This window comes from Lacerta agilis, chromosome 9 (genome assembly GCF_009819535.1).
Source record: "Lacerta agilis isolate rLacAgi1 chromosome 9, rLacAgi1.pri, whole genome shotgun sequence".
NCBI lineage: Eukaryota > Metazoa > Chordata > Lepidosauria > Squamata > Lacertidae > Lacerta > Lacerta agilis.
The window spans coordinates 16,536,594-16,558,691 of record NC_046320.1 but is presented as its reverse complement, the minus strand read 5'-3'; positions in this window follow the sequence as shown (position 1 = coordinate 16,558,691).

The window sequence follows — 22,098 nt, the reverse complement described above, 5'->3', positions numbered from 1 at the left end:
AAGTGCACTCTTTCAAAAGCTTTTAGCCTATGGCAATGTGCTAGGGAAATGAGACTTCACTCGCTAATCCAGGAGACAATAGACAATGCATGAAGAATTGAAATGACAAGGTTGATCACGTTAGTTCGTGTGCTCTCTTACGTTAGGGTAATGTCTAGCCAACGGAGGAGATGCTCCGGGAAACTTCCAAGAACCATCACCAGAGTTGAAAAAACATCTCTTTACCCATTCCTCGGGTTGAGAGAATGAGTTCCTGATCCTCCTCCTACACTGCTGGGCACTGCCACCATAGGCTGCCACTTAGATCTTTTGTTATTACTACTGCTTTATTTCAAGGGGGGGGAAGTGCCGGCACTCATCACCAAGCATGGCCTGATGCCCAAGCTGGGTGGAGAGGGTGTGTTAGCTGCTTGATGTTCTCTCACCCAACAACCCGCCCACACACCTGGGTGCTGCCACCCAGGTGAAGAAGCCTCCCCCGCCCAGATTTGGGAAGGAGGCAGCAGGGCTCCAGGTTCCTGTCAGAGCATTGCACCCAGTGCCAGATTTATGTATAAGCTAAACAAGCTAAAGCTTAGGGCCCCACTCTCTTGCCCCCCCCAAAAAAATGTAAAGGGAAAAAAACGATGTACATTTCCAAAATATAAAATAAAGTATATATACTTCTTATTAATTGTATTTCACTATTAATATACTTCTTAATTGTAAGGGACCTCTGACCATTAGGTCCAGTCGCAGACAACTCTGAGGTTGTGGTGCTCATCTCGCATTACTGGCTGAGGGAGCCAGCGTACAGCTTCCGGGTCATGTGGCTGGCATGACTAAGCCGCTTCTGGCAAACCAGTGCAGCACACGGAAACACCATTTACCTTCCTGCCGGAGCGGTACCTATTTATCTACTTGCACTTGATGTGCTTTCAAACTGCTAGGTAGGCAGGAACAGGGACTGAGCAATGGGAGCTCACCCCGTCGTTAGGATTCAAACCGCCGACCTTCTGACCGGCAAACCCTAGGTTCAGTGGTTTAGACTACAGCACCACCTGCGTCACCTTCTTAATTGTATTTCATTATTAATATACTTCTTAATTGTATTTCAGTTCAACAATTACATTGATAAAATACATACAGTGGTGCCCCGCTAGACGAATGCCTCGCTAGATGAAAAACTCGCTAGACGAAGGCATTCGTCTAGCGGAAGGCAGTCCCGCAAGACGAAAAAGTCTATGGGGCTGCCTCGCAAGATGAAAATTTTAGGTCTTTTTTTTTTTTCGTCTAGCAAAAACGTGGCTTGCATTGCCGCTTCGCTAGACGAAAAACCCGCTAGACGAAAATTTTCACAGGACGAATTATTTTCGTCTAGCGGGGCACCACTGTATTTTGTTATGTGCAAATGGCTTTAGATACCTATTAGGTCCATAAATTACCATTTGGCATATATTCCACACAAAAACAGCGACAATTTGTTGTTGCCAAAGGACAGCTGGACATATAAAGGGCCCCATTCCCTTCAGTAGCTTAGGGCCTCATCAAGCCTAAATCCTTCCCTAAGCTAGGCAAATGCTTCCTGGGCTTAGAGAAGGAGGCGCGATGCTCTGACGAGGTCAGAGAGCTCTCCCATCTCCTTCCTCCATAAAAGTTGTATCATTACGTACCACAAGGGGAAAAAAGCCCTGGTTTTTATTAGGGGCTGCACACTTCTTTGCTCCACTCACCAACCTCCCCTTTCACTTTCCCTAACCCATTTCTGAAGTACTGTACACAAACTACCCCTCATGGCAACATCCTGCATCTATCCCCCCCACTACTACACACATTGCAACTTTCTGCCCAGTTATGAAGCCAGCCACCCTATGCTGCAGACCTTTTCATGACACTGCTTTCACCCTCATTTCCATGCCTCCTGCTCCCTCGTTTTTGCAGCCCCTTTACACCCGCAAACTCTGATGTGACGGGTGGGAGCACAACAGAACTTTATAAAACTACAAGCAAGGTTTTGAAAAGGGGAAAGAAGTTTCTCTCGTGGACATTCAGGCTCAGGACTGGCAAAAAGAAAAATTATAATACAGCAATGTCGTTTCGCCCCACAGCGTTGCAAGCAGCATTTGCATGGTACTGTTCACATCAGAGAGGAGATGGGGATGTTTCCTTGCTCCTGCAACAACAACACCTATTCGCCTCAAACTGCAATTTGCCTCGAACTGTCATCTGTGCATGCACATTCATCTGTGTATGCACAATGGCTGCTTCAAATGTTCGCACCATTCTGAAATGAATGCTCTCCCCAGGGAGGTTCGGCTAGTGCCTTCATTATACACCTTTAGGCGCCAGGCAAAAACATTCCTCTTTAACCAGGCTTTTGGCTGATTGGCATCCGATGCCCTTTTAAAGGGGGGGATTATGGAGTTTTCTTTGTTTTTGTTTTTATTATGTATTTTGTGTTTTTATTGTCCTTTTATGTTGTGACCTGCCCTCAGATACATAGATGTAGGACAGTATACAAATTTGGAGGAGGAGGAGGAGGAGGAGGAGGAGGAGGAGGAGTAGGAGGAGAAGAAGAAGAAGATGCATATGGTTTACATTCTTTCTAGATGGAGTGAACATGGTTCAAGAAAATGCACATCAATTTCCAGTATTTGTCAGGGAACTACAGGACTGACATGGGTTGCCGCAAAAGTTGTGTGAATGTGCCTTCAGGGAAAAAAGGCGAAAGATTTATACGATCTGAAGAGAAACCAGAGTGACTGCAGCTAGGATTTTGCTAGCACAAAGGTGGAAACAAGAAGAAATACCGACAAAAGAAGATTGGACGGTGAAATTAATGGAATATGCAGAACTGGACAAAATGACGGGAAGAATCCAGGAACAGCGGGACCAGAAATTCATCAAAGACTGGTTAAAGTTTACGAACTATTTGACTAACAATTCGCAGCTGAACACACTAATAGGACTTCAAGAAGCTTTGTAGTTAATGTGTAGAAATATTATTGTAATCATGGTAGATAGAGTGAGTAAGAGATGTATGATAATGTAAGCAATGGTAGATTAAAGAAGTATAACACTAAGATATAAATCTGAATGCCATGTGGAAGGTCTGAGGGAAGTCACGGCTATGATAGCCAAAACTGGAAAATGAATGTGAATGTATATTTTATTTTTTGTAGTAATTTAGTATAAAATAATAAAAAAATTATATTTAAAAAAAAATAAAAAAGAGAAAATGGGGGGGGGGAGAATGTGCCTTCAGAAAAATTAGCAGTGGGAGCACATGTATTGTGGCAGCAGTGTGAACATACCCTGTGATTTCTGTTAAGGGATGGCAACAAACAGAACACTACAGAGACTACCCTGTGTGGCAAACATGCTCTCTGAAAAAGCAGATCTGCTGCATTCTCTCTGTCTTCCTGCGCCTATTGCTTTTGTAAAAAAAAAAACAACCCTGTGCAATTGATGTTGCTGCTATCTCTTCTTTGATCTTGCAAAATTCACCTCAGAGATAACACGGCACTAAAGAAGCTTCTTTTGCTATTTAGAGGGATTCGTGCTACATCATTAAAAATGCTTCATTCTGCTAATGGTCCCCTTTTTCAACCAGGTTTTAAAAAAAAATGCTTCTATTTTACACAGAGGGGAGACCAAAAAGAGAGAGGCAGATTTTGAAGTTTACAGAATCAGATCGATAACTTGCCAAAGGCATTTATGAACATTAAACAAGAGCTGCAATTCAAATGGCACGCAGAAGCTGACTAATAGCTGAACAATACAAATTGCTTTAACATTGAACAGGGCTAGGGAAATGGTTACTTGTCTATATTGGCTAGGCAGAGTAGCCATCTGCTTCTTTGATCCGGACTGCTTTTCACTTTTGGAGAAATACAAACGCTGGATATTTGTACTGCATGTAAAAGAAATCCGCTGGATAAATGCTTGTATTCCCCGTGCACTGTAGCTGTTGGAAAGATTCCCACTGATTTTAATGAGGCTTTGCATCCAGCGTTCCAACATTTGGACTTGCACAAAGTAGAAACATCCATCAAAGTGCTGCAGTTATAACAGACACGCTCTTGGAGATGCACACCCTCCTTCGATGAAGGATTTCTTTTTAGAAATAAAATAGTTTGGAAATAAGTACTTTGGCTCAAATTTGCAAGTTATCTCTCTTCACAATGGAGAAGGAGCTTCGGTTTCCTTAATTTGGGTTTCCTTAATTCAGCTCAGCTGAAACAAAACAAAAACCTTCTGCCCTAGTCTCCAAAACACAATTCTCCAGGAAAAAAAGGAGCTAACGGATGCATGTTGTGTGATCATTTTTGTTCACCACTCAGGCGCAGGAATGCACACAGAGACATTGCTGGCTTTAAACAGCAAAAGTCAGTTCCTTCGGTATGTTCTGTTCTGTCTGAAGATCACTCCATCCACTTTCTTGTGTAGTTGGCCCAGGAAACACACCGTGCAGAGAAAGTGATATACAGGAAGTGGAAGACTAGTGAACACTGTTTATCTTCTCAGAGCCTAAAATGTCTGGTTCTCCCACCTAAAATACAGTGGGGGTGTGTGTGTTGTATTTTGTTTACTGTGTACACCACTTTAGTGGCTTTGTTCCGTAAAGTGATCTAAAAAATTGTTTAATAATTATTAATAAATACCGTACTGAAATAAGCCAGCGAATTATATTTTAACACAATGTTGTTTTGACCATTATTATTATTATTATTTTAAAAAAATACTGTTTGCACTTCCTTGACGGAGCACAAGGCGGCACATACAGGGATTCTCCTGTTTGTTTCTTCATGCCAACCCTCTGAGGTATGCATACCCTCCAACATGGCACAGAGGAAAATTGGGGTGCGCATCTTTCGGAGCTGTGCTGCCACATGAGTCACATGACTTGTGTGAGACCACAGCCCCCCCCCAAAGGGCATCTTTTGGGTCCACGCTCTTGTAGGAGTCTGGTGACTGTCCCAAGAGCACGGCCCCCTAAAACTAGTATCTTTGGGGGGTTGTGCTCTTGCGGGAACCAAAATGGGACACCCTGAGATAATTTTATTTATTTATTTATACCCCACCCATCTGGCTGGGTTCCCCCGGCCACTCTGGGCAGCTTCTAACAAAAGATTAAAAACACATTAGAACATCAGTTATTAATTGGCCAGAATTTACGAACGAAAATCCAATGTATGCTGGAGATGTACAATGGAAAAAGGAACAATGTGCCATATTTGGTGGGGATGCAGGATCATAAAACAATCTTGGTGCAATATACATGAAGAACTAAAAAAAGATATTTAAAATATATTAAAAAAACAACAACAGAAGCTTTCCTTCTGGGTTTAGTAACGGAAGAGATCCCGAAAAGTATGAAAAATATATTCCTATACGCAACAGCAGCTGTCGGGGTTTTGATAGCAAAAAAAATTGGAAAAGGGAACAAGCCCCAACAAATTGGCAGAGCAAATTTTGTGAATTTATAAATATGGCGAAATTGACCGCAATTGTAAGAGGAAAATCAAACCAAAAAATAATGAAAGAATGGAGTTGCGTAAAGGAATATATGGAAAACATTGTTTTGGTATCGAAATATTGATATGAAGTCTAAGATATCGCAAGGAGAAGAGATCGACTAATAACAGGCATAACAGAAACGGTGGTATAAGATAGCATAAGAACACAACGAGAGAAGTAAAATTTAAAAGGAAAAGTCAACATACGGGTGGAGGGAAGTCGTTTTTATTTATGTCATCTTATTTTGTATTGATTATTCTATGTGATATGCCAATATCTGAAATTTGTTTTTGTTTTATTTTTGCAAAAATAAACACCAGTTATTAAAAACTTCCCTAAACAGGGATGCAATCAGAAGCTGAGATAGTCATTTGCTGAAGACCTCCCATTGTGCTTCAAATTCCTGCTTGCTATTCAGCTCTTTGTGTGATCTTAGGCAACCTTTGTGTGATATTAGGCAATCTACCTGAAAGGTTGTGAAGGAGAAAAAGAATGTGGGGAATACCATGGGCTTCCTGGAGGAGGATGGGTGGGGTGGAGAAATCTAATCTAATACAACTATGGCCTCCAGGTCTACTGCTGGTCTCCTGTCAATCACTGCTCTGTGCTTACCAAGAGCGCAAAAGGGAGGAAAGTCAGTACAGTGGAGGCAAAACGGTGAATCCAACTTCTCATCTCATTCTTTTGTGTAGATGAGTCCAAGGGGGATTTCTCCCAAATTTCCAAGTTATAAAAAAAACGAAGTTCCACCAGGAAGCACAGCTGGTGGAGAACCACAGAAAATGTTTCACCAAACCTTCTGCTGACCACACTTCCTGGAATGTCTTGGGAGCAACATGGTACAACATGAGACAACATAGCTCCTATGCCATTTCAGGAAGGGGAGCCTGCAAGAAACTGCACAGAGAGTTTTGTGCTGCTTTCCCCAAATGCTTTTTATGGGAATTTCATTTGCATCCACCTCCCCAATGAGCAGGGCCGGATTTAGGTTTGAGGAGGCCCTATACTACTGAAGGTAATGGTGCCCTTTATACACTGGCAAATGAAGCTGCTTGGCCACCCGCAGCGGGGGTGCCGCTCCGTAGCACGCATACACATACGGTGTGCGCTTTTTACTGAGCTGCGGGGCTTGGCTTGGGCATCGTGGGGGGGATGCACTGAGTGTCACCCCCCTCCAGGGTGTCACCCGGGGTGGACTGCCCCCAATGCACCCCCTTACTCCGCCCCTGCCTTTATTTGTCCAGCTATCCTTTGTCAACAACAAATTGTCACCGTTTTTGTGTTGAATTTATGCCATGCAACCAGTCCATGCAGAATGTTGGCACCCTTTATATAGAAATGAGCAAACCAGTGATATTTTAGGCAGCAGGATAGCAGGCGGGGCCCATTACTTACACCACAGGACCCCACACAACACGAAACACTGTTGCTGTACGTAGGTTTCATTTTATTTTTTATCTTTTGGAAATGTAATCCAGTTTTTTTTCCTTTGCATTTTTGGGGCCCCCCAAGAGAGTGGGGCCCTAAGCTATAGCTTGTTTAGCTCATATGTAAATCCAGCACTGCCAATGAGTGATCAAAAAAGAAACGTTTCAAAATTTTGGCACATCTCTAGCATAAAGCCAATCTGCTAATTGAACTCTGATCATTTAAAATGCCCTGTTAGGAGGGACACTTTCTCATTGTGCCATACACTTTCCAATTTATTGCCTGGTATTAAAGAGGAGAAAGTTGAGTGGCTACCCAAATTCTGCCACCTGTGATCTCCAGATTAGCCTTGCGATAGCCATTTCAGCTTCCCTAGTGAATGTAGGTTGCAGATAGTGGCCAAAGCCATCCATCTGCCGCTCGGCAGAAATAAATAAAACCGAGGGTTGCTTCAATGGTTATCTAGAAAGCAACAACCTAAATATGAGGGTTTCCAAACCCATAAAGCAAAAGCTATTGGCAGCAGTTGTCAGCACTGCCAGTCTGTCTGGAGAGATCTTGCCACTGCATGCCTCAATGCTCTCTCTAAAGAGGTGTGGGCTACCTTCCAACTGCTGCACTGAGTGAATGACTGTGCTCTGCTAAAATATGGTGCACCACAGGGAAGGGGGGAAACTTTTGGCAAACCTATTATGGGTTTTCTCCAATAGTGAAGCTGTATGGAAATGGGATGTTTTGCTAAACAGAGCTCCTCATGTACATTTCATCACAAAGGCTGCCAAACGCCCACAGACTTAGATGGCAGCAACAGAGTAGTTTTTAACAAAGGAGTTATGATTAGCAATCTGCTATTTTCAGCCAATGTTATCGGCCATAGAAAAACCACAGAAGAAGAAGAAGAATCCTTTTTATGAGGACAAACTGGTGGTCCAAATGTAGGATGCAGCCAATAACTCTTCCTTGAGCTGGATGTTCAGGTAAACGTAAGCACCAATTATTGCAATATTAGCAACGAAAATGAGCAGTCACTGGGTTCTTAAGAAATATTGAAGCCTATGTGAGCCTTTAATATGAGGACTAATTAGTGGTTCCAATGTAGGACCTCCTTCAGCAGGGAGGAAACCCTCAGAATTTTTTAGTGTAGGCCTCAAATTAAGCCAACTGTAATAGTAGTAAAGGAAATGTTCCGACTTAAATCACTGAACTCTCAAAAAATATTGGACCCTGTATGATCCTTAAATGTGGAACATTTACCGGAGAGCATCCAAAGTGTGCTCACATGCACTCCTTCTGTGATAAGATTATTGACATATTGTGCCATGTTGTGCCATTCAAGTATGTGTGACCTTACACAGCTATAGGCAACTTTCCTATAAAATCCCTGCTCCCAAAATGCAGTGGGGAACAGGGGCGTAGCAAGGGGGCGTAGGGGGTCGACCGCCCCAGGTTCCATAATGGAGGGGGTGACAAATTATCAAGGAACAATTACTGCCCTACTAGGGCGGTTCATAAAAAAGAACTTTTTTTTTTAAATGCCTGCTCCAAAGGTCTTATCTTACTATACTAGGGATTATATAGCTATATATGAAATTTCATGCATATTGGTTAATATCTTGACCCTCCTCCACCAAAATAGCTGTTCACTTGGCTGTTTTCCTATGTCGTGAAGGCTGAAATTTCACTTCAGTGGAGCACTTACTGTTCCCAACCCTAACCCTGTGGAAAGCCATCTAATTAGACTTTTAATTTGATTTTGAGATGTTTTTAGGAGGTAATTTAATTATTGCTTGATTTTTATACCAATGTTATGTATCTGATGTTAGCCACCCTGAGCCCGACTTTGGCCGGGGATGGCGGGATATAAATAAAAGTTTTTATTATTATTACTTGTTATTATTCCTTTGTAAGAAAATATGAAATAACGTAAAACCATTTTTGCAGGGGGGGATCAATGGGGGGGTGACAAGAAATTTTCTGCACTGGGTACCACCTGACCTTCCTACGCCTTGGGGGGGGTGACAAAAATTTTTTTTGCCCCTGGGTACCAATTTACCTTGCTACGCCCCTGGTGGGGAAACAGAAGAGGGAGAAAAAGAGGGAGGGAGAACTAAAGGCAATGAAGGCAGAAGGAGAGCAAATATGTTTACGGCTACTTAAAACTCAGTTACAGTTGAGAATGGGAATGGATAAATAAGCCAAAAGCCATTCACAATAGGTGGGTTTTGAGGAAGGATCTGAAACAAGAGAAGTCGCACTATATACATGTTCAGGAAGGAGCTATACGTATATTGGCAATATTTCTGTGAGGATTGCACTTCTTTGGTTCATTCACCGAAATGCGACGTGCTAGTGGAAGATGTCGCTAAATGGCTAATTTTAGAAGCACAATTAATTTCTTTTTCTTTAGAAAGTCTTTTGAGCTATACTGGAAGCAGAATTAATCAGCTTTGCCTCTCTGTGTGTTCTTACATTATTTTATGGAGTCGCTTGCTCTTTGATGGTTTTACAACAGAGACCGTTGGTCTCGTTGCATTTATGCTGCTCGAGTGATTTCTCTTTAAAAAAAAACAACAACGTTGTGAGCCACTTGGAGACCCCACTGTGTTGAGTCCAAGGAACAGGGAAATTAAACAACCAAAAGAATGTATCTCGGTGGGCAAATCCATGACCGTGCCTTCCTGTAATAGTACTATTTTATAATACAATACCTTCATTCCATACATTTTGCCCTCTTCCTTCCCAACCTCTTTGCCATTTTTAATTCCAGTGTGGCTTCAGATGAACACAAGCCATCAAATAACCACCCAAAAGCTTACTTCTTGAGTTCTATATTCACACTGCTGCCACCTAAAGCCTCCAACCATGTTTGTTACCCCAACATTGCCACTCTTCTTTCTTTTGCAGCCCCTCAATGTTTTGGGGGAGTGGAGAGGTGGCAACGGTAGCTGTCAGGTGAATCTCCCATTCGTGTCAAAGAAGCAGATGCAGAATGCTCTAGTGGGCTGTATTCAATCTACTCTACAGCATTTAGGAGTCTAGAAAGGTGTTTTCTACAGAGTCATACCATTGGTCTACGTAGCTCAGTACTGTCTACATGGCCTGGCTGGCGGTGGTTCTCTAGGCTTTCAGTAAAAGGTATAATCTGAACTCTCCCTGGAAATGTTATACCCTCCAACATTTCTCCAATGGAAATTGTTGTTGTTGTTTAGTTGTTTGGTCGTGTCCGACACTTTGTGACCCCAAGGACAAGAACACGCCAGGCACTCCTGTCTTCATGGAGTTTTCTTGGCAGGGATTCTGGAGTGGCTTGCCAGTTCTGCTCCAGGTGGATCACGTTTAGTCAAAACTCTCCACTATGACCTATCCATCTTGGGTGGCCCTGCACGGCATAGCTCATAGCTTCCCTGAGTTATTCTAGCCCCTTCGCCACGACAAGGCAGTGATCCACGAAGGAGACAATGAAAATAGGGACGTCCTATTCCTTAATAATAATAGTTTTATTATTTATACTCCACCCATCTGACTGGATTGCCCCAGCCACTATGGGCTGCTTCCAACATATATAAAAACGTAATAAAACATTAAACTTTTTTTTTTAAACTTCTCTATACAGGGCGGCCTTCAGATGTCTTCTAAAGGGGGGTCGCATAATTCCATACCCTCCAATATTTCTTTAATGAAAATAGGGATCTTCCAAGGAAAAGCGGGACATTCCAGGATTAAACCTGGACGGCTTCCATAAATCCAGGGCTGTCCCTGGAAAATAGGGACACTTGGAGGGTCTGAGATGTCAGGAATTGAAACTGGGAGCCTGTGTATTTGAAGCAGCTACAGCCCAAAGAAGGTACCGAAGAAAGAAGGAGAAAATGCAATTTGTTGCAATACATAAAATATTTATTTTGTTTTTAATTTTAGCATTTAAATTTTGTTTGTAACTTAAAAGCCTTTAGCAACATACAATCTAAATCAGCTTGCTCATGTTGCACGTAAGGCTGCACCCCACCTAAGCACATCTACGAAGGCTCAAGACCCTTTGAACTCATCTGGACATACGTCTGAATAAATATGGGCTATCAAGATGGCCGCATGCCAGAGTTCAGAAGCAAACTCCCCTGCTTATCTTGATAGACCAGCGTTCAAATGCATTATGGCCATATGCCTTTCAAAGAGTTCAGAAGCAATCGCCTCTGCTTATCTTGACTGCCCAAGCAGAGGGCCCGAAATTGCACTCTAAATATAGCCGCGCGTCCTTAAGAGTTCTTGATAGCGCAGCGTTCAAAATATGCCCGTATGCCTTTGGTTCGGCTGCATCAAATTTCAGCTTTATGACAACAATTATTTATACTCCTTCAGTAGATTTCTCCAGCCTGCTAAAAGAGCTGAAGGGGGGGGGGGAGAGAAAGCATATAAATGATTGATTATTTTCAGGACCACGTATACAGGCCCGTTTGCCTGATTCCTGCGATGACGCTGTGAGACTGAGTGCTTTCTGATGTTCATGTTGCTCAGAACTCGAGGGCAACACCAGTCACTGTCTTTCGTGAGATGGATGGCTGTCATTACTACTATGCATCTACTGCTTATGGTTTAAGAAGCCTAATATACATGCTGCCTGGCCTATTGCTTCATTGAAAAATGAACCTCCTTAAGCGGCATCGCTCAGGTAGTTCTTTCTTCCCTGGAATGCCGTGGAGCAGTGTGTCTGTGTTTGCCTAATGGGAATGACAGATCCCCATTCAGAATGCAAGCTGCATAGTGATCACAGTGTCCACCGTACAAGAGGAATCACATTTGTCATGCACAGAAAGAGCCGAGCGAGTGGAGATTCCAGCCTTGCTCACTCTGCAGTGTCTTGAACGGGGAACTAATTTAAAATGAAGAAACAGTATTATACAAGTAGAATTTCCCCCCACTAGATTCCACTAAGTGTATATAAGACGGCCACTCGGGGCTCGTTTGGAATGTAGCAGTTAGTTAATTCATTCTACTAGAGAGCTGTTTCTCTGATCCAGGCTGGAGATGGCACAAATGTGGCTCAGCTGCTGTCACGAGGGCTGGCAGGGAGGTGCCAGGCCCCTGCAGGTCAAGAAGAGGCCGCAGGTTAGAATGCAATTGACTTTTTACACGCAGAAAGTAACACAGTGAGGTCTTCCTGACTTGATTCCTTCAGCTTGCAAAGTTGCAGGAATCTGAGCTCCAGTCCTGCCTTTCCCCTCTAGCAGGGGCAGAGGAAGGGGGTGCAGTGGGGGTGATTCGCCCCAGGTGCCCTCACTGAGGGGGGTGACATTTGACGCGCCGCCTGCGACTCCCAAGCCTACCCCGAGCCGTCGGGGTAAGGGGGAGCTGCGCCACTTTGCCGGCGGCATTCCCCCCTTCCCCCTTCATTCCCCCCCCCCACACACAAACACTTCAAAGAGTTTATTTTGTGGATTTCTTCTGATACAAAACTAAAGTCTACATAATTAAACAGTTTCACAAATTCTTCGAATTAATGTTGGTGACCAGTTTTAAAAAGCACAAGATCACACTGTATAGTACTCATTCTTTCCACAATTTTTGATATGGCTATTAGCCAAGATGAGCTCAGTATTAAAAAAGTGCAACTCACCAAGTATAATTAATACCGTTAAGTTACATTCTTGAGTACACTTTTAATTATCAGTTCTCAAACTGGTAAAACTAAGCAGCAGACACAGTGAATTAAGTCCCCACTAATTGAATTCTTAAGGCAGCACTGTACTTACGTACTTCTGGCACTAACTGAGTTGCAACTAGATGTCTTCACCTGATTCAAGTAAAGTTCTAAAAATACATCTGGAAAAAATAAACCTTCGTTTTTTAAAAGTGTGAGCTGGAAGTAAATAAAAAAGTACTGAAGGTACAAGTTAAAATGTTAGAAGCAACTGCCAACATGCAGAAACGTACATATTTTAAAGCTTAGGAATAAACACAACTTAACTCTTTTTTAAAACTGAACTCAAGAAGTTTTCTGGTTAGAAATTTATAACAGTGAAACATCTAGAAAAGTTAAAACAAACATTTCTAGAAATAGTTAACACACAACATTCTAACATGTCTAGAAATAGATAACATATAATTCAAACAAACTCCAACTTGAAATAACTTTTGCCAATGACAGCTGGGGGAGGCTTGGGAATCGCAGGCGGGTGGCGCACCGAATGTCCACCATCAGCGGCTGGCTCCGTCCTCAGCTGCAGGGTGCACGCACCGCTCCATGCACCCGAGCACCTATCCATGCCTCACCCCCCTCGGGAGTGCGCCCGCTCTGGGCAGTGCTGGTTCTACTGCTGCCCTCTAGCCTCTAACCCAGGAGCCCTCCCCAACAGACAGAGGCTGTGACGTGGGAGCGAGCTCCTCCTCTGGATTAGTCTGGCTCGTTGCTTGCCAATGCCTAAGGCAGGGTGTGAGAGGAAGAGAGCCAGCAGGGCTGAGACTGTCCAGTTGCAGGATGTATCCTCTGATTCCTCCCTGTCTATGTTGGTGCTCACTCTGAGATGCCCAACCTCTAGCCCTGTCCTGGAAGGCCCTTCTTCCTCTGACCCGCCCCGCCCCCAATCTCTCCACTGTCCTGTTTACAACACCTCCCAACTTGATCTTTCCCCATTGTCCCACCACCAGGACTCGGGATCTAAGTCCTCATCTTCTCCATATTCCCTGGGGGGCTGCTGGGCAGTAGGCTCCCACCACGCCTCATCCATTTCCTGACAGCTCCATGTTACCTGGCATGCAAATTGTCCTTGGGGGTTTGCAAGATTTCATCTATATTTTCAGCATTTTTAATCCAGGGATTTTGGCTCTGCTTTCAAGTGTCAAGTGGTTGTCAGCAGAATGCAGGTTCCTCCCCAGGTCAGGAAAACGAGTCCCTGCTTCTGCTCTTCCTACTTGAAATAATATCATAGAAAATATTAGATTTTCTAGAAATCAACTACAGAAGAACCACCCAGGCAAGAAACACGGGCTTCAAACTCTGAGTGTGGCTGTGCCATGTGGAGAAGTCCCAGAGCTGACCTTGGGCAGTAAAACGTCTGCATGCTCTCGACTGGCTCCACCCACCCAGGCTGGTCATTGGGCACCCATTGGGAAAAAAGGCTTCCAGTTTGGGCTGGGACTTTGCCTTGGCAAGAATGGTCTACAGCACATTCTGGGTTGCTGTTCAGAACCATTCGTTAACCACCACAGGTTTCAAAATCACACTATTTTTCCATTAGAGCATTTGCAATCATCCAGAAGTTTTGCTGATATCAAAAGCTCAGCTTGGCCAAGAGACAGAGGGTGTGTGTTCATGTCTGATATTTTGAAATGTTGTTACAATTCTAGCGTCTGTAAGACCAAATGGAAAACCAATGCAAGTTGTTTTTTGTGAGACGCAGTTTACAAAGGAAGCATCTCTTGAATTACAGAGCCAGCACCTGAGGTGAACATCTCACAAATTGTCCACACCAATTTAGATACAGGTTTTTTGTTTTTTTTACTGTATTAGTTTGTACCAGAATTTTGGGAGCAGTGTGTGGATTCATGTCTATAACATTTGTCCTCATCTTCGGAGCATATGAAGGCCAATTATATGTGGTAAGGTAAAAGGTAAAGGACCCCTAGATGGTTAAGTCCAGTCAAACTTGACTATGGGGTGCGTTGCTCATCTTGCTTCAGACCGAGGGAGCCAGTTTTTGTCCGCAGACCCAATAGAGCCACTTCTGGATGTGGAGCTCTCTGTTTAGCAGTAGTACCAAGACCTTCAAATCTGGAAAGTGTGTTTTGAAGGCCTGCAACCTCATTGGCTATGGCAGCTTCCCATTAAGAAATATTCCCCCTCCATTTATTAATTACCCAACAGCTTGATAGCTTTTGAATTTTGTGACAGATTGCCATGACATTAGTCATGGCTAGCACCATAACCCCTCTCCCCTGATCAATGTGTTGACAATGTCTCGTCTCTGTCTGAACTTACACCCATGAGGTTCATTACATAAATTATGTGTCATTGTTTTTCAGTTCACATTTAACAAACATCGTGCGATTTGGAATCAGCTATTTGTGCAATCTGAATGTCTGTTTTCTAAAGGAGCAAACAATTTTAAGATATCAGCTTTGTGATCTGGTATTTTAATTCACATCTTTGAATAATGTTGTTTGTGTGTGACTAAAACATTAATGCACATTCAACTAGGTTAACCAGAATAGTTTATGACTCCTATTAAACAGGCTGCTGGCCTGTGCTAAGACTGCCTACATAGTAGTACATACATCTATTATCTCTACCTGTGCCACTTATTTGCCATAAAAAAAATTCCTCATGGATTGTCTCAAATAAAATTAGTCTCCATTAGTGATAATGGAGGGATGAATAAGTCTGAGAGGTCATTACAGTATAGACATCGGCCAGCAGTTTATTCTTGTTTATCAACTTCCTATTCCATGATTACTAAGAGTCTTGAAAAGGACAACTCAAGCCCAACAAGCTCATTATGCTTGCAGGTTGTCCTTTGGTCTGAGTGCACTGCTAAAAGCTTTGGAGGTCTAAAAATGGAATAATGCATTATCTTTACACAGTTATTTTTGTAGCCGAGATATCCCTTATCCTTTAACTATTGAATGAATGAGCAACATACACTTTAATGGACATGTCTGTTTAAATTTTCTTTTACTGACTATCAGTTTTGCCTCAATTGCCTATACAGGGTGTGTGTGTGTGTGTGTGTGTGTGTGTGTGTGTGTGTTTGCATTCCATTCTTGCTATGGACAAGTGAGAAGAGGAAGGTGTGACTGGTTTGCTACATCCCAATAATGGAAATAATGACAACCTGCATATCAACAACAGCCTGTTGTACTCTGTGCCCCTCGGAAAATCTTTTATGAGTGAAGTAGTGTCGGGCTGGTGGTGATCTGAAGGCAATATATGTGTGAAAAGTTGAGGAGACTGAAGAACCAGGCCAGAACCATTGGCTTTATAGGACTACTGGCTCCTTGTGTCAGCTGAACCCACAAAAAGGATTAGCTGACATAAGGGATCAATATCTACTGTGTGGCAATGACAGCTCAGCCTGGAGTGGGCTAACAGTCCCTTCCTCTAGCAAAATGGTGCAGGGGTTCAAAGTGTTAAGTGCCTGGATCCTGCAGCTTCAAACTCAGACTCCTTGGTGCCTTACAAATAGTATGGAAAACAGATTTCTGCTATTATTTTTCTATTGTCTCCCCACTGCATAAAGAAAGCGAACAATTCTATTTTCAGTTGATGGGGGCAGCTTCTTTCTTAATCATAATAAAAGGTGGGAAAGAAATCAATAAAAACAAGCACCCTTAAAAGTGGAAGAAAACTCTGGAAAGTGAAGGAAGGAGTGAGCAGACCTCTGGCTTCCCTATATTTTGAGGACACTAAGAGCTGGTTCACACTTTACTAGACTTGGCTAACGTGCTGCTCACTGAACTATTGGGTCTAGTCCCATGTGTGGTGTAATGCAGTAGGAGGAAATTCACCCAAGAGCACAGGTCTACTTCTGAGATTGGGAGTTTGTAGTGTTGGAGGACTCCACACTCAAAGTTGGTGCCATGGCACCCACAGAGGCCTTTATTGGTACCCTCAGGCAGAGGCCCCAGAAATTATTGAGATTTCAATCATAATTTAGAAATAGTAAGTATCCAGCCCTCCTTGAGAAAAAGGTATGAAGGGAAATTTACAGGTACCTTTCTAAGCAATTTCTGTGACATAAAGTGGCCTGGCTTCTCTCGCTTGTCAGTGTTCTTAGTCAAGCATTCAAGGAGATAAAGAACTGCACAACTCATAGGAGACATCTGGAGGCAATCCTGTGTCAGGAAGTTTTTAAATGTTTGATGTTTTAATATGTTTTCATTTGTGTTGGAAGCCGCCCAGAGTGGCTGGGGCAACCCAGCCAGTTGGGCGGGGTATAAATAACAACATTATTATTAAGTCAAAACTAGCTGGGCTGTGGGGTTAGCAGTGGTTCTTCTGCTGGCGTTTGGACCATGGCTGGTATCAAGTGATGCTAACCTCCAGCACTCTGAGTCCAAGAATTAACATGTAGAAGCCCAAGGCAGTCATATATAAAGATGTGTGCCATATAACCCCATACACTTATTGTGGGTCATGCCTTCATTAAGAACACTGAGTTGTCTTAACTCCCCACCACCACCACAAACACCACAAAAAGGCAGTATTCAGGCATGGAGTTGTTGCTGTTTATAATGCTAGCACTTCTGTCCCATTCTCCAATGTCCCTTTTACACTTCAGTAACTTGTGTTATACAATGGTAGCTTTTTTAAAATCAATATGTCATACTATATTTTTTAACAATATAGTGTCACACTATATTTTGCATGAGCAGTAAACTTCTGCTAGATTCCAGTAGATTTCCAGAAGTGGCTTTTATGGCATGTGAGAGATCACATAAAATGCAAAAACTATCAGGTAAGGAGACATCATGAAGACAGGATAAAGTGCCTTCTGAAGGCAGCCAAAGTGAATTAAGGTATCAATAAAATTAGTACAAAAATAGCTATTACATCTGTGTCTAAGAGATGAAATATTCCTCCTGCTTGCCACAAAGCGGCTTTATTGATGGGAGCTAAGCACATTGATTTCCATCCTTTCTGCCAATCTGTCAATTCCTATTTCCCCATATTTGGAATAAATTAAAATCAAAAACTCAAGAGACTTATTTGACAAGTTCAGATGGCTTATTGAAGTGCTTTTTCTGCGGGATGGGTTTTAATTGGTAGAAGAGGATATATTAATTGCAATTTATCCTTCCAGTTGTGGGTTGAACAGACTTTTAAAATCCCACCATTGGGAGAAAAATTAAAAGCATAGGAATTAAGTTGTAAAACCTTGTTTTGATCAAGTCCAGCTATGAAGTAAGCTGACTCCCCTTTCTTACCGCACTTAACAAAGAATCAGACAACAACTGGGAAGTGAGTTTGAAAACATAAACTTACTTACTTATAATCTTGCATTGGTTCACAACAATGGCAGCAGTAAAAATTATACAGGCAAAATACTTACAGTTACAGTACAGCCCGCTTCAGGCATTTGCCTGAGCTGAAGCAAGCACTGGCCATGTCTGCCCTCATGAATGGTCAAAGAGAAAGAGGGGAACAGGAAGTACTCTATGCTCCTTCCTCTCCAGGAGACAAAGGAAAATGACATCACGCAGAGCCCTTTCTACCAATTGTATTTCTATAGTCTTGAGTATCTGCCTAACAGCAATACTGCTTTATGGACTTGGCTCCTTCTCATGCTAAATATGGATTTGTTAGATTTGGCTGCTAATTCCCCACATTTTCATTCTCCTAATTATCAGAATGCCAGGGTGAGGGGATGCTTAGCATTATGATGGACAGAGTGTCATGAGCCTGTACATTGCAAAGCATATGCAGTTTTCACAGACAGGCAGACATACTGCATCCTTTTGCAAAATTCCTATCAGCGGAAGATCATCTACCACCTGGTGCTAAGAATGGAAGACAAGATGGTTTGTGCAGTCACCCTCTCCTGTAGAGCACATTGATCAGTTTGGGTGTATAATGGTGTAACGGACCAACCCTGTGCCTGGGTGTGAGCAGGGGCCCAGCACTCGAAGAGTTAACACCCACTCTAGATGACTGGCAGCACAATCGCAGAGGCGGGTCTTTTCCACCTTTTAAAAGGGGAGAATGGCAGTTAGAGCGGTTGGTTGTGGGTTGTGGGTCAGGGAGTGAGGGTGAGAGGGAGAGCGGGTTGGAGGTTAGGCTTAGGTTAGGAAAGGAAAACGTTTATTCCTGTTTAAAGTTGTATCCAAGCTTATGTAACTAATTGAAGAACATTGTAACCGCATTCTACCTTAACATCCTTGATTTAAATGTTACCTCAATAAACATATTTTGTTTGTTCAAACATTCGTGGACTCTGGCAGTGCGTCAGTACCTCTAGAGGTGTGGTTGAGGGGAAAAGCACATAGAGGTTTCCTTGAGGAAAGGGGACGGGTGGCTTATTTTCCCTAACACACAGAGGACTGGGCAGGGAAGCCAAAGGTGCCACGCAGTTGCCAGAAAGAAAGGGCAAGCTGCAGCAGTTTGGGAACCCAGGGAGGGAGAATCCCAAGGTGGCAGGAGTTTCACTTTAAGAACGTAGAGAACTGAGGTACCCCGAGGACTTATCTCATAACATTCATTGTGGGGATTCATTTTAGTCGTCGGTGAACCCTAGGGAGAGACACAGTCAGGGGAAACGTTTTACAGTTGTGAGGGCTCTTGGTGGGACACTGAAAGGGCTCGTCACAATTGGGATGAGATGGTCTTTTTAGAGGGATCCAATCGAAGGAGCTTATTCAGGTATTCCCAAGGCCAGTGACATTTCGTTTTCTTTGAATGACAATGCTCACAAATGATGGCATACCACCAATGATGTAAAAAGGATTTCCCATGTGATCTAAGAAATGAACCTTCCTTGGGGACATGGAACTAATTATGCAGTTCCTTTGGTTACAGCCTTACCACATGATGGGTCATGTTAGGAAAATAGAGTCATTCCCAGAAGTTAGCTTTTCCTGACTTGAAGCACAATCTCATGGACAGATTACCTGGGGAACCCATAGACAGATTACCTGGCTAACCACACCTTGAATGCAGATGGGTTGTGTTTTTCTTAATAAGCTTAGTAAAACATTCCTAACATTCCACAATATTTTGAAGAGATGGCCATAATCTAAAGAACCATGCAAGTACGGTAGTTGCATTTCTTTTCCCTCTCCCCCCAAATGCTACATGATTAAACCTGTTCTGAAGGTGAGGGCATTTTCACAAAGAGTTTGTAACCTGGAGTTCTGTCTTTCAAAGGAGAAACTGTCAAGAATACCACCGGGCATATTCAAATCTTTCGGCTTGACTGAAATAGATATCTGGATAATCTCTACAACACTTGCTTTCGTTTACAGGTTAACATCGGAATTTTGTCTGAGCAATGAAAATGATCAAGGGGTTGGGAACAACTCCCCTGTGTGGAAAGGTTGCAACATTTGGGACTTTTTCATTATTTAGGTAAATAAGAGGGACATAACAGAGGTGCATAAAATTATGTGTGACATGGAGTAAATGGATAGAAAATGGATACCAGAACCCAACGAAGCTAAATGTTGAGAGATTCCAGAGAGACAGTAGTTAATCACACAGCCCATAGGTAAACTATAGAATTTGCTTCTCAAACAGGAGGTGATGGCTACCAACTTAGGTAGCTTTCAGAGAGCATTAGACTAATTCATGGAGAGTAAAGCTATCAGTGGCTACCAGCCACACTGACTATGTTCTTCCTCCAGTGCACAGTGTACCTCCGAGTGTCAGTTACTTGAAATTACAAGTGGGGAGAATGCTGTTGTGCTTAGGTCCTATTTTGAGGTTCCTGTAGGCATTTGATTGGTTACTGTCAGAACAGAAAACTGGATTAGATGTTTCTTTGGCCTGATCCAGCAGAGCTCTTCTTCGGTTCTTACTGGTATATATCTAAATGTAAAAATCCACTGGATACAAATCATGGCCTTTCTGTATAGATACAGAAATCTGGGCAACTGATTTTAACTTATCATCCATGATAAATCACATTAAAGGATAACAAAGCTTCGCTACATCCTAATTCTCAACATGAGATTGTTGCATCTTAAAACCAATGGGGATCTTTCCTCTGAATGTAATACATTTCACACTAGACCAGCCATTTCAGCTTGGGAAATCAAATTTACTACTTAGAATATATCTTCGTTAATTTCACCCTGGCATCCTTATTTAATGAGCTTGTCTTAATAACAAAAAATTTATGGGTGCTTCATTCTTTCTCAGTGTATGGAATGATTTGCATCAGAGAATAAACTGCACCGAACTATAATGATGCTAGTCTTAGGCAGCCCAAATATCATTTCCCAGAGTCTCTCCCCTCCCCACCCTTGCAACCCATCAGTCAAATCATGAGGGGAAGATATTCAAAAAATGTAAAAATGATTGCCATTCTAAAATATAACAGAGGCACCATGTGGACTCAGCAGACAAAAAAGCGCATGAATTCGGTGTGACTGAAATGGTTTCCTAACGGAAAGCGCAGATGCTTTAATTGTGCTGATCAGTAAAACCATCTTTTTGAAGTTTCTCAATTGAATCAGTCATGTTGTGCTCTGCTACCTGGCTCCTAACATGATGTGGCTGAGGACAAATGCTAGGAGGCACCTGTAGCAGAATAGGAAGGAAATAAAAAGGATGAGATTTCAAGGGAAGCAGGACCACAAAATAGTCTAATATTAAAGGCCCTTCATGACCAGTGTTAGTTAGTCAATGACATAACAATGTTCACTGTCAGGTCCTGATATTGAACGTGGACTTAAATATTAAAATATAGCAGAGTAATTCTCCCTGTTTACACTGGACTGGTAGTGTGGCACACATTGCAATGAGGTGTTTCTCTACTTGGTTTAGCCAGGTAAGCTGGCCTCAGGCACCTTGCTGCCAGCAGCATCACACATGTCACTCCACCAGTGGCAAACTTCCCTGAACGTGTGGGCAGGTAGGATGCCCTCTGGTGGCCTCCCCAACAGCATAGCCCAGCAGAAAGCTGTGAAATGGGGTGTTCTGATGGCACAGCGGAACAGGGCTTGCATGGGATCCAGGCCCGATTGCTTTTCCATTTGGACTTGATCTCCCCCTCCTCTCCCCTTCTGCTCCAGCTTGGATGGGGGAGGTGTTCAATTTAAATTCATCTTTAAAGGAGAGCCTATCAAACCTGCACTTTCTGGAACAACAAAGTGCAGCCATTCTTCAAAATTCATTCTTCTCTGAATTTTGCAATGCATTTCTCCAGCCAAGGAATGCGCAGAGGGAAAAATGCATATATATTTGAAAATGAAATACAAATGTGCAATGTGTTGGGGGAGAAGGCTTTGCAAAATTACATATGGAAATGTGTTTAGTAGGAGATATTTGCACGAGAATGCTGGTGAATTTTCATGATACAGAAGAATAGAATGTAGAGTTGGAAAGGACCCTGAGGTTCATCTGGTCCAACCCCCTGCAATGCAGGAATTTCAACTACTTCACATATTGCCATCCAATGTCTGCTAAAACCTCCAGTGAAGGATAGTCCACCATCTTCAGAGGGAATCCATTCCACTGCCAAGCAG